This window comes from Danio aesculapii, chromosome 5 (assembly GCF_903798145.1).
Source record: "Danio aesculapii chromosome 5, fDanAes4.1, whole genome shotgun sequence".
Taxonomy (NCBI): domain Eukaryota; kingdom Metazoa; phylum Chordata; class Actinopteri; order Cypriniformes; family Danionidae; genus Danio; species Danio aesculapii.
Window position 1 is genome coordinate 68093372 of NC_079439.1, and position 17829 is coordinate 68111200.

A 17829-nucleotide genomic window follows, 5' to 3' on the forward strand; every position below is an offset into this window, starting at 1 on the left:
CTGGCGTACGGTGTTGCATTAATCAAACGCCATACAGTAAAGAAATGAGCAAAGTAAATGGCTCTTATTTGCAGATTTAGGTGGGTTTTGTTTCAGCAGGGTGGGCCTAATCCTGTTTCCATGGCTACCGACGGCTGCGCTCTTTGTATTTGTATGTAAGAGCGTGTGCGCCTTGAGCTAGCAGCTGTACCGTTTCACAGTTTTCTGCTAAATCCACTTTTATAATCTGGTCACACAATATGCTAACGTTTTACCCACTGCCGATGTGATGCAATACGCTCCATTTGTCAAGGAACAGGGGTGAAAGTGTGTGTGTGAATTCACCTGTGTGTCCTACAGCATGACACACACTTCTATGGGTGCAGTACATATGACATGCATTGAATTGGTAATGTGTGTAATGTGTTGGTGCAAAGCTGAAGCGTGATGCTGCTATGTTATGCATTCTGTGTTACATTAAATGGGCTCTGCATGGCAGAACACATATTTGACACGTTTGTAATGTTGCGGTTTTGTAGTTTTATGCATTATGCATACATAAATGTGTGCTACATGATGGAAAGCATATTTATAGGGTTGGATTTATGCTGGTTTTATGAATTATGTGTGCAACATGAATGTGTATAATGTACTTGGCTGAAAATAATGTGTATTTCACAGTCTTATTAACCATACAAGCTAGTATTACTGCACAGTGTTTGTATTGCATTGTGTGTCTGAAGTAAACCTATCGTTAACAGTTAATTTTTTGGCACATGTATGATGTATATTATGTATATTTCAAGAGTTCACACTTAGCTGATGATTCATCAAAAGCTTGTTTGGCATGCTGTCCCAGGAGAGAGCCCCGAGCTCAAGGGATCCTCGAGCCCGGGGCTTCCTCCCGTTTGCAGAGCGAGAGCGGAGCCTGAGCTCGGTGGATCTCCCGTCTGCAGTAGCTAAGGGAACATGTGAGGAAAAAAGGGGGCTAGATAAATGCTTGATTGTTATGCATGATGTATATATTTGAATGGTGGGAGGAAACCGGAGAACCCAGGGAAAACCCACGTGGACACGGGGAGAATATACGAACTCCTCACAGAAACACCTACCGACCTGGCAGGACCAGGGCTGGCAGTGTTCTTGCTGTGGGGTGCTAACCACTGGGCCTCCGTGCCGCCCGATCTATAGTGAAGGAGGAGAATGGGGAGGAAGGGGGGTTTCTTCCAAACGAAGATAAAGTGGACTGAAAACTGTGGTTATTTATAGTTGCTTATGGCTCATATGATTGGATGATACTGATTAGCTTAATATGTGACCGGCTGTGATAAATCATAAGCATGTGATCCTCTCGAAATTAGTTTATGAATAAACCTCACATAAATTAGTGGTGGGCCGTTAACGTGAGACTCGTAAATAAATATCACCATTAATCTATTCTCAAAGTTGGGTTGGGAGCTGAGCTTATTCTACGCAAGCTATGATGACTTTCACCTTGATATTTTAGCACGGATGTATACCTGACTGGTGAGCCGTCTGACAAAAAAAGTGTCCTTCTGAATCAAATCAGCAGATGCCCTTCTGGATCCTTCACTTACTTCGAAGACTCTACTGACTACGTTTACATGTCTGTAATCTAGTTTTCGCCTTAAAGGGCACCTATGGTGAAAAATCTACTTTTCAAGCTGTTTGGGCAGAAATGTGTATAGTGTATAAACTGTCATATTGGGGTGAAATAAACACACCCAGTCCTTTTTTTTTCAATTTAACAACATAAAAACAGTGGACCAATTGGAGCGGTTTTCAGATCGACCGCAACTTTACGTAGTAGTGTGGTTCCCCCCGCCCACCAATATTGATTAACAGCTGCGCGCATTAACATGTCCGGTAATCACGTGTATAATCATATCAACAAGAGAGGACGAGCGCAAAGCAGCCGGAAATAAAAGGTGTGTTCAGTTTGCTAGAAGAGTGAATTTCACAAGTTTAAAATCTTTTAAAACAGAGCATGTGTGTAATGAATTACAGCGATTCACTTCATTAGCACAGCCGCGTGTGAGAACAATTATAAAGTAAGACGCTTCAATCGCGGTTTGTGGACGTTAAATCAGGTTTATTTTGTACATTAATATAAGAGATATCCATACAGCAGTGGAGATTACCAGTATCATGTCACATATGCGTGCAAAAAGAGTGCAAAGCTTAACGCGCTCTCTCGCTCTCTCTCTCTCTCTCTCTGTGTGTGTGTCTAATCTGAAGCGTGTTTTGAGCTGAAACTTTACAGACACATTCTGGGGACACAAAAGACTTATATTAAATATGAAAAAAGGGGTAACCTATGTGCCCTTTAATAGACAATAATATAATTAATGTGTTTACGTGAAGTGCTTTCATGTAAGAGTTTCCTGTAATTTTGGGTGACTTTGACTGCAGTTCGGCAGTTTCACTTTCACGCATGAACATTTCATTCATGCCCCTGTGACAAACTGGGGTATTAGACGCAAATAAGGAGAAAGGACTGGTGAGAGTGTTATGGAATTTAATAACGCACTCCCAATGGAAAGAAAAAAACTTCCACATTTCGTGATGTGTGTGTGTGTGGTCCTTTACTGACAGCCGAGTGTGTGGATCTTGTCGGAAAATATGGCGAAAAGTCCTACATGACGGTAATAGTTTGATTGCGGTGTTTACTTTAATAATGCCACTAATATCTGCATACTCCACATGTCTTAATTCCATTTCTGTTTAGTTCAGTTATGACTTTAGTTGGATTAAGGAGATCAAATCTCTGTTTGGAGCTTATGTAGGCCTACAGTTCAGAATTCATGTTTAACTGAATGAACAGTAAACACAAGTACATCTTATTGAACATCATTCATTTTCATCACCGATTATCATAGTAGAGCAGTTTCTCAAGCAGTTTGTGATGCATTTTGGAAACCGGAGATGAGCCCCTGGTGTAATGCGCCACCTGGCTTGAGAAACCCGTTCTCAAAGACTTACTTTTAATCATTATTTGTTAGCACACATACTCTGAATGCCTTTGGCAGAATTCAAATGAGCCATTTTAATCTAGATTAATTCCAAGATTACTGTGAGATAAATATAGATTTAAAAAGAATCTATGCCCACCTATAATATATATACAATAGTTCTGTCTGATTGGCTGGTAGCCGTGCGATATTCTGCAAATAACAGCACTCCTACAGCCTCTTAACCCTTCACCCTTGTGCATTACTCCACCCACATACAGCAACAAGCAGAGGACACTACAGCCTGACTAATATTGCTGCTGTTGGACAACATAATGTACTTTTGAGGGTTTTTTAGCCGAGAACGTAGTTGTTTAGATTGCAACTATGCAGTTTATTTATAAGGATAGTGCCTATTTTAAAATATTTATAATTTCAGATCATTGGATTCAGTGCATCGGCCACCATCAGCCTGTCTGAGCAGACCAAAGAAAGTGACGGTTGGCATTCCGCCACAAGATGGCGACAGAGACCACATAATAAGCCCTTAGAGGAGAAAAAACAGGTAAGTTTTTTTGTTGTTGTAGTGCTGTATTTATACCATAGTAATCTGGCTTTTTCGGGGTTAATTATTGTGAACTCCCAATTGCAACAGAGAAATGCTGGGAAATCTCTGTAGACTGATGGCATTTCATGCTGTTCAGCCTTTAATCTTAAAATGTGAGCAAAATCACCTGTTTTGTCATTGTTAAGTGATGTTGGTGAAGTAACAATGGTTTCTGCTGTTCTGACGTCAGCTGCAGATGTGAATGAATGGTAGAAGAAAGTAGTTCCTCTTACAAAAGCGTTTTGAGACTCTCAGCATTTGATTTTCTTTTTTATACACATGATTATGCCGTCGAACTGTTGTATAAACGCAATATCACACGAGTAGCAGTACGATGTGGCTGTATATCGTCACTGGTGGGGGCACTAAGGCTCATATATACACCATTTTTATTTCAGTTTTCTCTTCTGTCAGAGACATTTACACTTTGTAAACTGAAAAAAGTTGTAATATCTACCAAGAAAAGGCGAGTAACTTTTAAAATGAAAATATTGTGATTTTTTTCCCAGCTTATTCAGCTTTATTCAAACATTTATTCATTCTCCTTCAGCTCAGTCCCTTATTAATCAGGGGTCACCACAGCGGAATGAACCACCAACTATTCCAGCATATTTTTTATGCAGCGGATGCCCTTCCAGCCGCAACCCAGCATTGGGAAGCACCCATACACTCTCACATTCACACACACTCACACACTAAGGCCAATCTATTTAATCCAATTCCCCCGTACAGCAGATCTTTAGACTGTGTCGGAAACAGGAGCACCCGGAGGAAACCCACGCCAACACAGGGAGAACATGCAAACTCCACACAGAAATGCCAACTCACCCAGCCGGGACTCGACCAAGCGACCTTCTTACTGTGAGGTGACAATGCTTAACCACTGAGCCACCATGTCGCCCCTGTTTTTTAATACATCATATGATATTGGAACAATCTAAAATTGCAATAATTAATTTTTCTGCAATAGTTATTGCAACATGAATACAGTTTCACAAGATAGTTTGAATAGCACTATTTGACGGTTTTCTGGGGATTCTAACAATATTCAGATTAGGGCTGCACGATTAATTAAAAAACATTGCGATCTCGATTCGACCCTACACACGATCTTAATTGAGCTTTTCTACGATTCCGCCAATTACATTTTCAAGGTCAGGAGAGAAGCGTAAAGGCGGTCGCAAAAGTTTTCACGTTGTTTTATATACGTTGCTCAGCAACACCAACACCTCCAAATGGTGTTCAAAGTGTTACATACTCTATTTATAAAGTATGATTCACCCCAAAATGTAATTTCTGTCTTAATGTAATGATGCATTTGCGGTCGCAAAATCACACAGGGTTGGAGCTAAAATCTGAAGAACACTGGCCCTCCAGGACCATGGTTACCCCTGGTCTACAGAATAAACCATCGTTATACAATAACTTGCCTAATTACTCTAACCTGCCTAGTCAACCTAATTAACCTATTTAGGCCTTTAAATGTCACTTTAAGCTGTATAGAAGTGTCTTGAAAAATATCTAGTCAAATATTATTTACTGTCATCATGCCAACGGTAAATCAGTCATTAGAAATTAGTTAGAGTTATTAAAACTTTTATGTTTAGAAATGTGATAAAAAACAATCTGCTCTCCGTTAAACAGAAATTGGGGGAAAAATAAACAGGAGGGCTAATAATTCTGACTTCAACTGCATGTGTATGATGTGTATATTATGTGTATGTCTTCACTGTGGACGGCAAAGTAAGAATTTCATCGTACAGGGAAACATGTTTCCTTACTGTGCACATGACAATAAACAAATTGATTTTAATTGAATTTAATTTAAGTAAAAATAAAAAGTAAAAATCAAAAATCAAGTAAAAATATTATTTTGTTTTTCAACTTCAGAAGAAACAAATCAGAATTAAGAGATTTTCCTTAAAACAGGTCAAATTATCTTCCAGTGGGGTACGTAATATAATCTTGTTTTCACTTTGAAATAGATATTCGGGATAGAAACAAATGTAAGTTTCATAAATTGTATAAATTTCAATTAAAAACAGTAAATAAATACAATTCTGTAGCTCCTGGTCATTCAGATTCATCCCTGCACATCTTGCGCATGTGACTATTGCGGATGCGCACATTGCGATATCGATGCTGAAACGATATATTGTGCAGTCCTAATTTCATTTTTTGTGTGTTGGGAATGTATTGCACACATGTAGAATACTGGATGTAAATCTCGGCTGTGGTGTAAGACTGACTTCCTTTGGCATTGCCACTGTACCCTACTGCTAGCCAGCTGTCACCCTGCGAATGAGAAAGTGTTGGAGGGGACAAAGAAAGACACACACCCAAGTCTCTCTTCTGTAACCCAACCTGGCTGTGTTACTGTTTCTCAGTCTCTTTCTGTGCCCTTTTCTCCTTTCAATCCTTTTTCTCTGATGACACAAGCAACATGGCTATATACAACAGACAGACACTGAGGGAGGGGCATCGAGGCGAGAACAACGGAGAGAGAGATCAAAGAAATATCACAACATGAGGGGAAAAAATCAGAGATAGAGAGAGGGAGATAAAAGGAGGGAAATTATATTCGCCTTCTTAAAAAAAAAGATATCTCATAAAATAAGCATTAAGACAGCCAAATATAGCAAGAGAAGGCTGATTCTGTGTGTTTTTTGTCCCTTTTCTTAAAAGTGGTCTACTTGATTAAGTAATTAGGGTGTTTTTGCTGTTTAATTAACGAAACTGGATAAAATCTTCTATTTGGAATGCACAGATATTGATAGCTGGTTATTAGTATTGCTTAATTGTAGGGCTGCACGTTATTGGAAAAAAAAAATTGACGTTGCGATGTCTTCTGCGATCTATACACTCGCCGGCCACTTTATTAGGTACACCTTACTAGTACCAGGTTGAACCCCTTTTGCCTTCAAAACCGCCTTAATCCTTCGTGGCATAGATTCAACAAGGTACTGGAAATATTTCCTCAGAGATTTTGCTCCATATTTGACATGATAGCATCCTGCAGTTTCTGCAGATTTGTCAGCATGATGCAAACCTCCCGGTCCAACACATCCCAAAGGTGCTCTATTGGATTGAGATCTGGTGACTGTGGAAGTCATTTGAGTACAGTGAACTCATTGTCATGTTCAAGAAACCAGTCTGAGATGATTCACGCTTTATGGCATGGTGTTATCCTGCTGTCATGTTGTTGATGCCAAATTCTGACCCTACCATTTGAATGTCGCAGCAGAAATAGAGACTCATCAGACCAGGCAACGTTTTTCCAATCTTCTATTGTCCAAATTTTGGTGAGCCTGTGTGAACTGTAGCCTCAGTTTCCTGTTCTTAGCTGACAGGAGTGGCATGCGGTGTGGTCTTCTGCTGCTGTAGTCCATCCGCTTCAAGGTTGGACGTGTTGTGTGTTAAGAGATGCTCTTCTGCATGGTTGTAAAAAGTGGTTATCTGAGTTACTGTTGCCTTTCTATCAACTCAAACCAGTCTGGCCATTCTCCTCTGACCTCTGGCATCAACAAGGCATTTGCGCCCACAGAACAGCCGCTCACTGGATATTTTCTCTTTTTCAGACCATTCTCTGTAAACTCTAGAGATGGTTGTGAGTGAAAATCCCAGTAGATCAGCAGTTTCTGAAATATTCTGAAATACCAGCCTGTCTGTCACCAACAACCATGCCACATTCAAAGTCACTTAAATCACCTTTCTTCCCCATTCTGATGCTCGGTTTGAACTGCAGCAGATCGTCTTGTCTACATGTCTACATGCATTGAGTTGCTGCCATGGGTTTGGCTGATTAGAAATTTGTGTTAACGAGCAGTTAAGACCTAATAAAGTGGCCAGTGAGTGAGTGTGTATATATATATATATACAGTATATATATATATATATATATATATATATATATATATATATATATATATATATATATATATATATATATATATATATATATATATATATATATATATATATATATACATACATATATATACATACATATATATATATATATATATATATATATATATATACATACATACATACATGCATGCATACATACATACAACTGGATTTTGCACAACAGCTTTTTAACATTTACACGTTTATGTATATAGAAACCTCACAGTCATAGGCCTTAAAAACAAAGCAAATAAGCGAATGAAAAACTTACACAATAGTTAAACTACACAATGTGGTTCCTGGTCAACTATAATCCCTTTAAAATTTCCTAATGGATAAATAAACTGAAACTGAACTGACACTGCAGATTCTGTGATGTGACTATTGTGGATTAGCACATTGCGATTTCGATGCTGAAACTATATATATTGCACAGCCCTACTTAATTGTGTTGTTTAAATGTGAGCAAATTATCAAATGTAAATAAAAAACACTGCACAGTCTTCATTGTATAAAAATAAACATTTAATCTTTGTTAAAATGTTAAAATTTCTTATACACAATTAGTCTAAATACACTTCAAATCGCACAGTCATAGGACTTAAAACAAAGCAAACAAGCGAATGAAAAACGTTCACAATAGTTAAACTACACAATGTGGTTCCTGATCAACTACAATCCCATTCAAATTTCCTGATGGATGAATAAACTAAAACTGAACTGACACTACAGACTCTGTGATGTGACTATTGCGGATTTGCACATTGCGATTTCGATGCTGAAACTATATATTGTGCAGCCCTACTTAATTGTGTTGTTGAAATGTGAGTAAATTGTGTTGATTTATGACAAATAACTAACATTTCTGACATAAATCACCATCCAAAACCACACCTCCTGAACGCACACTAGAAAACAAACAACACTTAACATTATTCATTCATTCATTCATTTTCCTTTGGCTTAGTCTCTTATTTATCAGGGGTCGCCACAGCAGAATGAACCGCCAACTATTCCAGCATGTGCTTTACGCAGCGGATGCCCTTCCAGCTGCAACCCAGTACTGGGAAACACCCATGCACACATACATACAATACGGCCAATTTAGTTTATTCAGTTCATCTATAGCGCATGTCTTTGGACTGTGGGGGAAACCCAGAAGAAACCCACGTTAACACAGGGAGAACATAAAAACTCCACACAGAAATGCCAACTGACCCAGCCGGGACTCGAACCAGCGACCTTCTTGCTGTGAGATGACAGTGCTAACCACTGAGCCACCTTGCCACCCTAAGAAAAGTATTTTTTACAATGTTATGGTATACTATACTAGCCATATAATGGTCATTTAAGCATACAGTAGGTAATTGCCAATGTAGATATGATAACAGTATACTGTGCATTTCTCTTTTTGGTGTTAGCTTCTTGTATGTGCTTTACATTTTTATTTGAAAACAATTTCTAACTCATTTCTTATTCGTTTCAGAAAAACAAATATTTAAATGAACATTTATAAGAAATGTAATATTGCTACAGTAACCAGCATACTGTGAATTTCTCTTTTCAGTGTCCATTTGGAAATTACTTCAGGCAAAAAAAACATATATAATAACAAAAGAGCAGTGCATTGAAGCATATGCAGGCAATACAGCAGTGACCTTTTAACCAGCTCATATGCTTGAACCATATATTCACAATGGAGCCTTCAAATGTCTGAAATCATTTGCAGTGAAGGGAAATACTGAGACCCTCAGTGCCCATCAGAGAGGCCATAAATGATGCACATCCTCATCCACATCCACTCTGACAGTCAGGAAGACTGAGAGAGAGAAAGAGAGAGCATGTTTACAGCTAGTATGGTCCCTTGGTTCTGGAGGAGCTGAAAACATGATCCATTCCCCAGAGAAAATCAGCCAGAGAAACAGAGAACCTCTTCACAATGAAAAGCAAACGCGAGGAGCATTTGAATTCTGAACAAATCGCTCCAAAAGCCAACCGCTGTTATTCAGATAAGGTGATTTTACGATGATTGATGTTACGTTGAGTATAAGACGATCCATGATGCCGTCTCAATGACCATGCTTGAAAAAAAGACCAAGATTGCATCTATTTCAGCTAAACGGTTATCCACGTAGACGTACAGACCCCCGATTTGAATATAAACAAAAATGATTTGCAGTGCTGATCAATATCCTTGGAGCTCTGCATCTTCAGAGATGAATTCAACTCAAGGGCAGCCGAATCAATCAATCATGCATTCAATCTACATTGTTAAGTAGAAGCAAGCAGTCGCATTTGGTATTTCAAGATCCGATAGCGGGCATTTGCTGGCAATCAAGTTCAGTTTTAAATTTTCTGTTACTCCAACCTTAATTAGTTCAAATGATTGAGAGAAATGTCAAATTTGAGGTGTGGATCACACAAGAACGTGGTTATCACTGCGCGACATCATCTACGTTTTCATCCACCTATTGTTATATTTGAAACATCACATTAAAAAATGCTTAAAATTCGCGTGAAGTGCGTTAAAATGTGCATTTTTATTCGATGTTTAACGTAATCTCATCCGATACACGAAGAGAGGGTGGGACAAAGTCTAGCTCCTCCCCTTTTTAAAAAACAGCCAATATCGTTTTGCTTTCTCTCTACCAGTGAGAATGCATGGGCGCATCAAATTAGAAGTGTCTTGAAAGGGGCGAGGCATGTCAGATACTAGAGAGCATTTGATTGGTCAGAAGATTTGATGAGAAACAGAAGTATGAGGTGATGTGGGGGAAAAAAACATTGATACATTTAGTCGCAAATGACAAACTACAAGCTACAACTACAACAATACTGATGCTAACATCTAAAAAACTTAATTTTAATTTCATGGGACCTTTAATGAAAATGCCAAGAAGCACACACATACAGAGTATGATAAAATTTGTATTCGTGTCCACTTTTTTTAGATCTCAAATTTCTCTTGCGAGAGTCATTTGCGCCTGCTGTTCTTGCGTAAATCCACCAGAGGTCGCTGTCGACTGACTCACTGACTGACTGACTGATCAACTGACCCACCGTCCTCCTTCCCTTATCCCAACCGATAGTGTTTTCAAAAGCACCAATTGACCAGCGCCCACCCACTTTTCTAAACCCAACCGACTGTTTTAAAAAGCAATCCAAAAAAAGAAAAGTCCTCGCCTCAGTTTTCAGATTTTACCACATTCTCACTTGTTTATTTTATTTTTTGGCATCTGCTTTTGTCTTTATTGTCTTTTTTGGCCGCTTTCTGGAACCGGTTCTTTGCCTGACTCTTGCGGAAAATTATGTTTTTCTTGTTGATATTTGCTGCCACTATCAGGAAGTGACGATTTTGTCCTCTTTGTCCTCTTTTGATTGGATGGAAACAGTGCTTTATTTGCAAATGTTTTAAATATTATAGTTTTGCGCATTAGTTTAATGCCGTAGTGTATGAATGTGAATGAGTATGTATGGATCTTTCCCAGTATTGGGTTGCAGCTGGAAAGGCATCCGCTGAGTAAAACATATGCTGGATAAGTTGGCGGTTCATTCCACTGTGGCGACCCCTGATGAATAAAGGGACTAAGCCAAAAGAAAATGAATGAATATTACACATTTCAGCCTCACAGAAAGCTGTTATGGGTGACGCAGTGGCGCAGTAGGTAGTGCTGTCACCTCACAGCAAGAAGGTCACTGGATCGAGCCTCGGCTGGGTCAGTTAACGTTACTGTGTGGAGTTTGCATGTTTTCCCTGCGTTCGCGTGGGATTCCTCAGGGTGCTCCGGTTTCCCCCACAGTCCAAAGACAAGCAGTACAGGTGAATTGGGTAGGCTAAATTGTCCGTAGTGTAAGAGTGTGTATGGATGTTTCCCGGAGATGGGTTGCAGCTAGAAGGGCATCCGCTGTGTAAAACATGTGCTGGATAAGTTGGCGGTTCATTTCGCTGTGGCGACCCCAGATTAATAAAGGGACTAAGCCGAAAAAAAAAATGAATGAGTGAATGAGAAAGCTGTTGTATAGCTTCAGGAGAATTGTGCACAATGCATTGCATTGTGTTCCTTTTTTATGGCTCCTGATTCTATTCACATTAAAAGTAAATTTGCATTAAAAAAAACTGTATAGATTCTTCAAAATATAGACTGTTTTGGAATAACTTGTGCTTTTATGATTTTAAGATCCTAAAAAGCAATGATTATTATCTAACTGTGAACTAACTGTGCTTTAGCGCCCTGTGGAAGAGCTACACATGCAGGCAGAATCCTAGTTTATACAACCACCACTCCAAATTTCCAAAAGCTCACGGCCGAGGGATTATTCATCCAACAACACAACATTAAAGCGGTTTTAACCCGGTTGCGCCTTAAGAGGATATTGCTTAGGTTTCCCTATTGAATCAAAGGCACGTCTTATGTTGCCATCAGATAGAAGGCCATGTTTTTGCTTTGATAATGCAGGTATGTCAAACTGATGTGCGCACTTTCATCTGGAAATGTAATTGATAGAGCTAGTGCTAATCTGCAGAATATCCCAAAATGTTTCCAGGCTGACAATAAAATTATGTTTAAGATATATGCGAATGCATTTGTAACAGCGTTAATTTTGACAGCAAATTTTGATTCAGTTTTAGTCCTAATCTTTTGACTCTACTCTAGATTTAGTTGACTAAAATATTCATTCATTCTCTTTTCGGCTTAGTCCCTTTATTAATCTGTGGTCAACACAGTGGAATGAACCACCAACTTATCCTGCATATATTTTACGCAGTGGATGGCCTTCCAGCTGCAATCCATCACTGGGAAACAGCCATACACACTCATTCACACACATACACTATGGTAAATTTTAGCATACCCAATTCATCTACAGCGCATGTGTTTGGACTTGTGGGGGAAACCGGAGCACCGGACGCAAACTCCACACAGAAATGCCAACTGACCCAGCCTAGGCTCGAACCAATGACCTTCTTGCTAAAAGGCGACATGACTAAAATGTATTTGGTTTAATCTATGTGTAATTTCATTAAAATATTGTATACATTTATTTATACAAATATATTCATTTATGCCATTTCATTATAGTTTAGTAATCAGACAGACCACTGTCTGCACTGTCTGTCCACTGTGGATCTGTTACTTTTCAAATGTGTGTGTGTCAGATTAATTCTGATTGGATATTTACCAATACTTTTTTTTTATTAGCCAATAAAAATGTCAGTATATTTTTATTAAAGTTTATTATGGTATTTTTATTATATCACTTAATATTTATTCAGTTTTCGTTGGTAGAAACTTGTTTGTTACAAAAAAGATGACGATTTTTTTTGTCAACAACATTAACATTGATTTGTAAGCTGTTAATCAAATGTTTAGATGCTTTGAAATCCATATACTCTGTGGCAGACTCATCTACTTTATTTTTCACGTAAGAATAGGCTTGCAAATTGAACATGTCTGGCCTCCTTCCAATTAATTTTAGCTGTAAAAATAGCTCATTAGCTTGCTTTATATTACAAACTGGTGTTCCTTACCACACTATCCGCTTGTTATATGTGACGCCATGCAAAGCGACTTCTGGGTCCAAGCGCTATGTACAACTATATGGGGAGGCTCAACAAATGGTTATATTAAATGTTTACAAAGCGATGTAATACTTTCGAAAATCACAATCGCTATATATATATATATATATATATATATATATATATATATATATATATATATATATATATATATATATATATATATATATATATATATATATATATATATATAATTACAGTTGAAGTCAGAATTATTAGCCCCCCTTTGAATTTTTTCTTCTTTTTTAAATATTTCCCAAATGATGTTTAACAGAGCAAGGAAATTTTCACAGTATGTCTGATAATATTTTTTCTGCTGGAGAAAGTCTTATTTGTTTTATTTCGGCTAGAATAAAAGCAGTTTTAAATTTTTTAACAACCATTTTAAGGTCAAAATTATTAGCCCTTTTAAGCTATTTTTTTCAATAGGCAAGTTACTGTATACCGATGGTTTGTTTTGTAGACTAATTACCCTAGGCTGCCTAGTTAACGTAATTAACCTAGTTAAGCCTTTAAATGTCACTTTAAGCTGTCTAGAAGTGTCTTGAAATATATCTATTCAAATTTTATGTACCGTCGTCATGGCAAAGATAAAATAAATCAGTCATTAGAAATATATATATATATATATATATATATATATATATATATATATATATATATATATATATATATATATATATATATATATATATATATATATATATGCCTATAATCAGATAGCAAGAAAGTGATTAATATTTATGTATTGTTAAAATATTGGTGTCTGTGATGCAACACGTCATTGTGTACACCACAATTTTATATAAAATTCACTTTAATGTGTGATATGACTAAAAAAAACAGTCATAAATGAATATTTTCTCAATACAAATTAGTAGCGTCTTGGACTAGGAAACAGTATTTCATACGTCACTACTTAACAAGTGGATAATGTATTTTCCTAATTATTAACATGCTGTTTTGTAGTGCAGACAGTTATAAATGCGTGTTAAAAACATTATTTTAGCCTATATACTAACCTTGGAAATTTGGCAACCCTGCAAGCACATGACGTCAACATGATGTCATATTGACGTTGTACCCCAATGTCGTGGGGTTTGGAAATGAAAATCGGGTTGATGTCAGAACCCAACGTCAGGCTGACGTTATTGTCCAATGTCCAACCTAAAATCAACCTAAAATCAACCAAATATCAACGTCTAACAATGTTACACCTTGACGTTGTGTGGATGTGACCACTATGATGTCTATCAGACGTTGGATTTTGGTCACTTTCCAACACAACCTAAAATCAACTAAATATCAACGTAATTTTTTGTTGTTATTGGACGTCAAAATAACGTCCTTAGATGCTGTCTTGACATTTATTTTTGTCACCTGACGTCATGACCTAAAGCTAACCTAATATTAATGTCTTATGATGTTGTGTGCCTGCTGGGTAACCTCAACGACAAGCACAGCCTCTTCCCAAACCCCGCACTTCAAAAACATGTCAACCTACCCAACGTTAGTAATCTGAAAATAACCCTAACCTTAAATCTGTCTAATCTATCAGCTTGACGACTAGTCTAGTTTTGGGCTATTCTTAGATGTCTATTAGAATTTCACTGACAGCCCAAGTTTAGTGTTGTTTTAGCCAAGCTGTCTATGTTTCTATGTCTATTAGACGTCTATTAAACACAAAATTGTTTGCTGGGAATGTACTGCTTCAATGAAAAAAAGGCAGCTACAGTGCATGCTTAACCATTAGGTACATGTAACTTTTCTCTTCCCGAACCCCGCCCTTAAAAGACATGTCAACCAACCCAACGTTAGTAATCTGAAAATTCAAAGTTATTGACAGGCAGAAAACGCTTCCCATTGGAAATAAAAGAAGCATGGCCAGTCTCCTGACTCCTTTTCGCCGAAACGCACAGGTGTTATTTTTCATGACACCAGTGACAGGTAGAAGGCACGTTTTATTTTTGGTGTCCACAGAAATAGCTTACAATACCTTGAAGAGTACATCTCTTAGATTAAACCCAATTAAATTAAAAGGTTGTGCTAGTATACACCATTTAATAACGTTCAATTACCCCTACACCTGTCTTGACGGAATTTACTCAAGGATGAAAACAACCCAGCAAGCATTTTTTGTTTTTAAAAGATGTCTAATAGAGGTCTAATAGGTGTCTAAACATAGTCATCCTAGCTAAAACAAGACTAAATTTGGGCTGTCAGTGAAAATCTAAAAGATGTCTAAGAATAGGCCAAAACTAGCCAAATCATCAAATAAAGAGAAATGAATGATTACACATATAAAGTCTGTCTAATCTGTCTGTTTGACGACTAGTCTAGTTTCGGGCTATTCTTAGATGTCTGTTAGATTTTCACTAACACCCAAGCTTAGTCTTGTTTTAGCTGAGCTGTCTATGTTTCTATGTCTATTAGACGTCTATTAAACAGAAAATTGTTTGCTGGGTATGTACTGCATCAATGAAAAAAAGGCAGCTACAGTGCATGCTTAACCGGTAGGTACATGTAACTTTACATTCCCAGTCAGACTGGTTACACTTGCATATTATGAATGGCAATTATTCGCGCCAAAGCCAGAACACACAAGCGTTTATCATGAGGTAATGAGCACCAGCACGCGCACGCGAACTTTTCGCGCAAAACGATTAAAACGCCCATTTAATCTACTTACGAAGAACAACTGAATGAAACGGAACACATTTTATGAAGGATGAACTATTATTAGGCTATCCCGAATACATGCGCTTTGAAACAGCAATAACGCTCTCGACGCGACGCGTCCAAACACGCGTGTCCATAAAGCAACAATTAATAGATTGCGCAGAAACACACAGCACGTGTGAACAGCTCATATGTACAGCTTCTCAGGCTGAATTCACTAGTATGTCATTTTTTCTTGCAAGCACCCCAAAAATGGGGAAAGTCTCAGCAGTTGCTTTGTATGCGGTGACAGTTCTGCTTAATTTTGACTGCGCTAAACGCGTCTGTTGTCATAATACAGTGTATTCACATTCATTCACACAACAATGCGATTTAATGTGATCTCCACAGACAGCAAAATGCAATAATAAGAGAACTTACCTATATTATAAGATAGTGCTTCCTTTGCTTGTCTCTCCATCCATTGAGATAGATAATGAAAACGCGTTTTTATTTCCTCGTGATTGCAAAGTTCCACGCTATTCAAGCTGTAAATCAGAAATTAAGTGACGGTCCGCTGTAGCCTGTAAGTCATTATTACCCACACAAAACCCTCCTGTTTCTTTTCTTTCACCTACCATCCGAATCGACTATCGTTTTCTCCTTTGCAAAAAAAACATCCACTCCGCGATTCGTGGCGATAAACATTAAACTAAATTACCATAGATGCGTAGCTACATAACGCTGCGACGAGAACCCGCTTCATATAACTTCATCGCCCTTTCAATGCATCTTCTGAGTCCTCTGTCCTCCTCTCTGAGCATCACTTTCCCTTGTTAGTTCGAATGCATAATTCACGCTCGGTTCACAGCGTAGAGTTGTCCGGCTCGCAAAAGAATTGTTCAATTGAGTCGGTTCTTTGATTCATTCAAAAGTGTTGGCCAGAGATTACTTTTTTTTTGATGATTTCTAATATAATTTTGCGTTGTGGTCGATAAGTTAAAGCCATAACTCTTTAAGTAAGGACATATTTTAAGTTAAAACAGTATCGACAAGGATACAGCTGTATAAGCTGTGTCAAGTTAGTTTTATTGTCATAACCGCTGTACAGACATACTGAGAATTGAAAGTTATGTTACTTTCAAACAAACATAATTAAAAATACTACATTAATTAAAATATCCAAAGCAATACAAATAATTTTAGTAAGGTTTATGAGAATAATCCAAAAAAATACATATAACTAGCCTATATTTTGTACTTGTAATACATTAGCCTACTATAGCAGCAAAATGCTAACATTCAAAACGTTAAAGAAATATTTAGCGGTATTTGTCTACAATGTCACTGAATGAATTACTGAATGAATGATTGAGAAACTCGTGTCTGGAAAGGAACGTTTTAAAATGGCGACTCGAAAGAATCGAATCTATTAATCGAACCTCCTGCACGAATCGACTCACTGAAGTGAATCAGATATCCCACCGCTAAAGAGCTTGCTGTATTGTCTCATTCGTGTCAGCTTGATTCGCCTGCCATTTCTCAGCGATGTCAAGCGCAGGATGTTTTCAGCGGCCGTTCATCAGGCCAGACAGAGCAGGAGACTGGAATAATAGCTTTATGTGCTCAGGGGGTGCGGATGTCACGAACTGACGGAGGGGAGTCAGTCTTATTCCTCAAGAGAGGGCTTTCTTTTGTTATATACTGTATATGAGCTTCAGTCCAGAGATGTGATCCATGTTAGCTTATTTTGAATCAACCAATACAAAATACTGAAAATCAATAAGCACATTATGAAAATATATGGATTATATATTATAATATGGGCGACACGGTGGCTTAATTAGTGGTTAGCACTGTCGCCTCACAGCAAGAAGGTCTCGGATGGAGTCCAGTTGGCATTTTTGTGTGGAGTTTGCATGTTCTCACTGTGTCGGCGTGGGTTTTCTCCGGGTGCTCCGGTTTCCCCCACAGTCCAAAGACATGCGCTATGGGTGAATTGAATAAGCTAAATTGGCCATAGTGTGAGAGTTTGAATGAGTGTGTATGGATGTTTTCCAGTATGCTTGGGCTTTGAGTCTGAGAAAAGCGTTCAATAAAATGTATTTAATAATAATAAATAA

At 37.9% G+C, this 17829-nt stretch overlaps 1 protein-coding gene across 1 annotated transcript in view; it reads right to left on the reverse strand.

The window, feature by feature from the left end:
• flrt1a (fibronectin leucine rich transmembrane protein 1a) overlaps positions 1-16506 on the reverse strand; it is a 163315-nt gene extending 146809 nt beyond the window's left edge. The window contains exon 1 of the mRNA XM_056458769.1: positions 16148-16506. The gene's annotated coding sequence lies outside the window, so the exon portion shown is untranslated. The remainder of the gene's footprint in view (positions 1-16147) is intronic.
• Positions 16507-17829: the final 1323 nt, after the last annotated feature.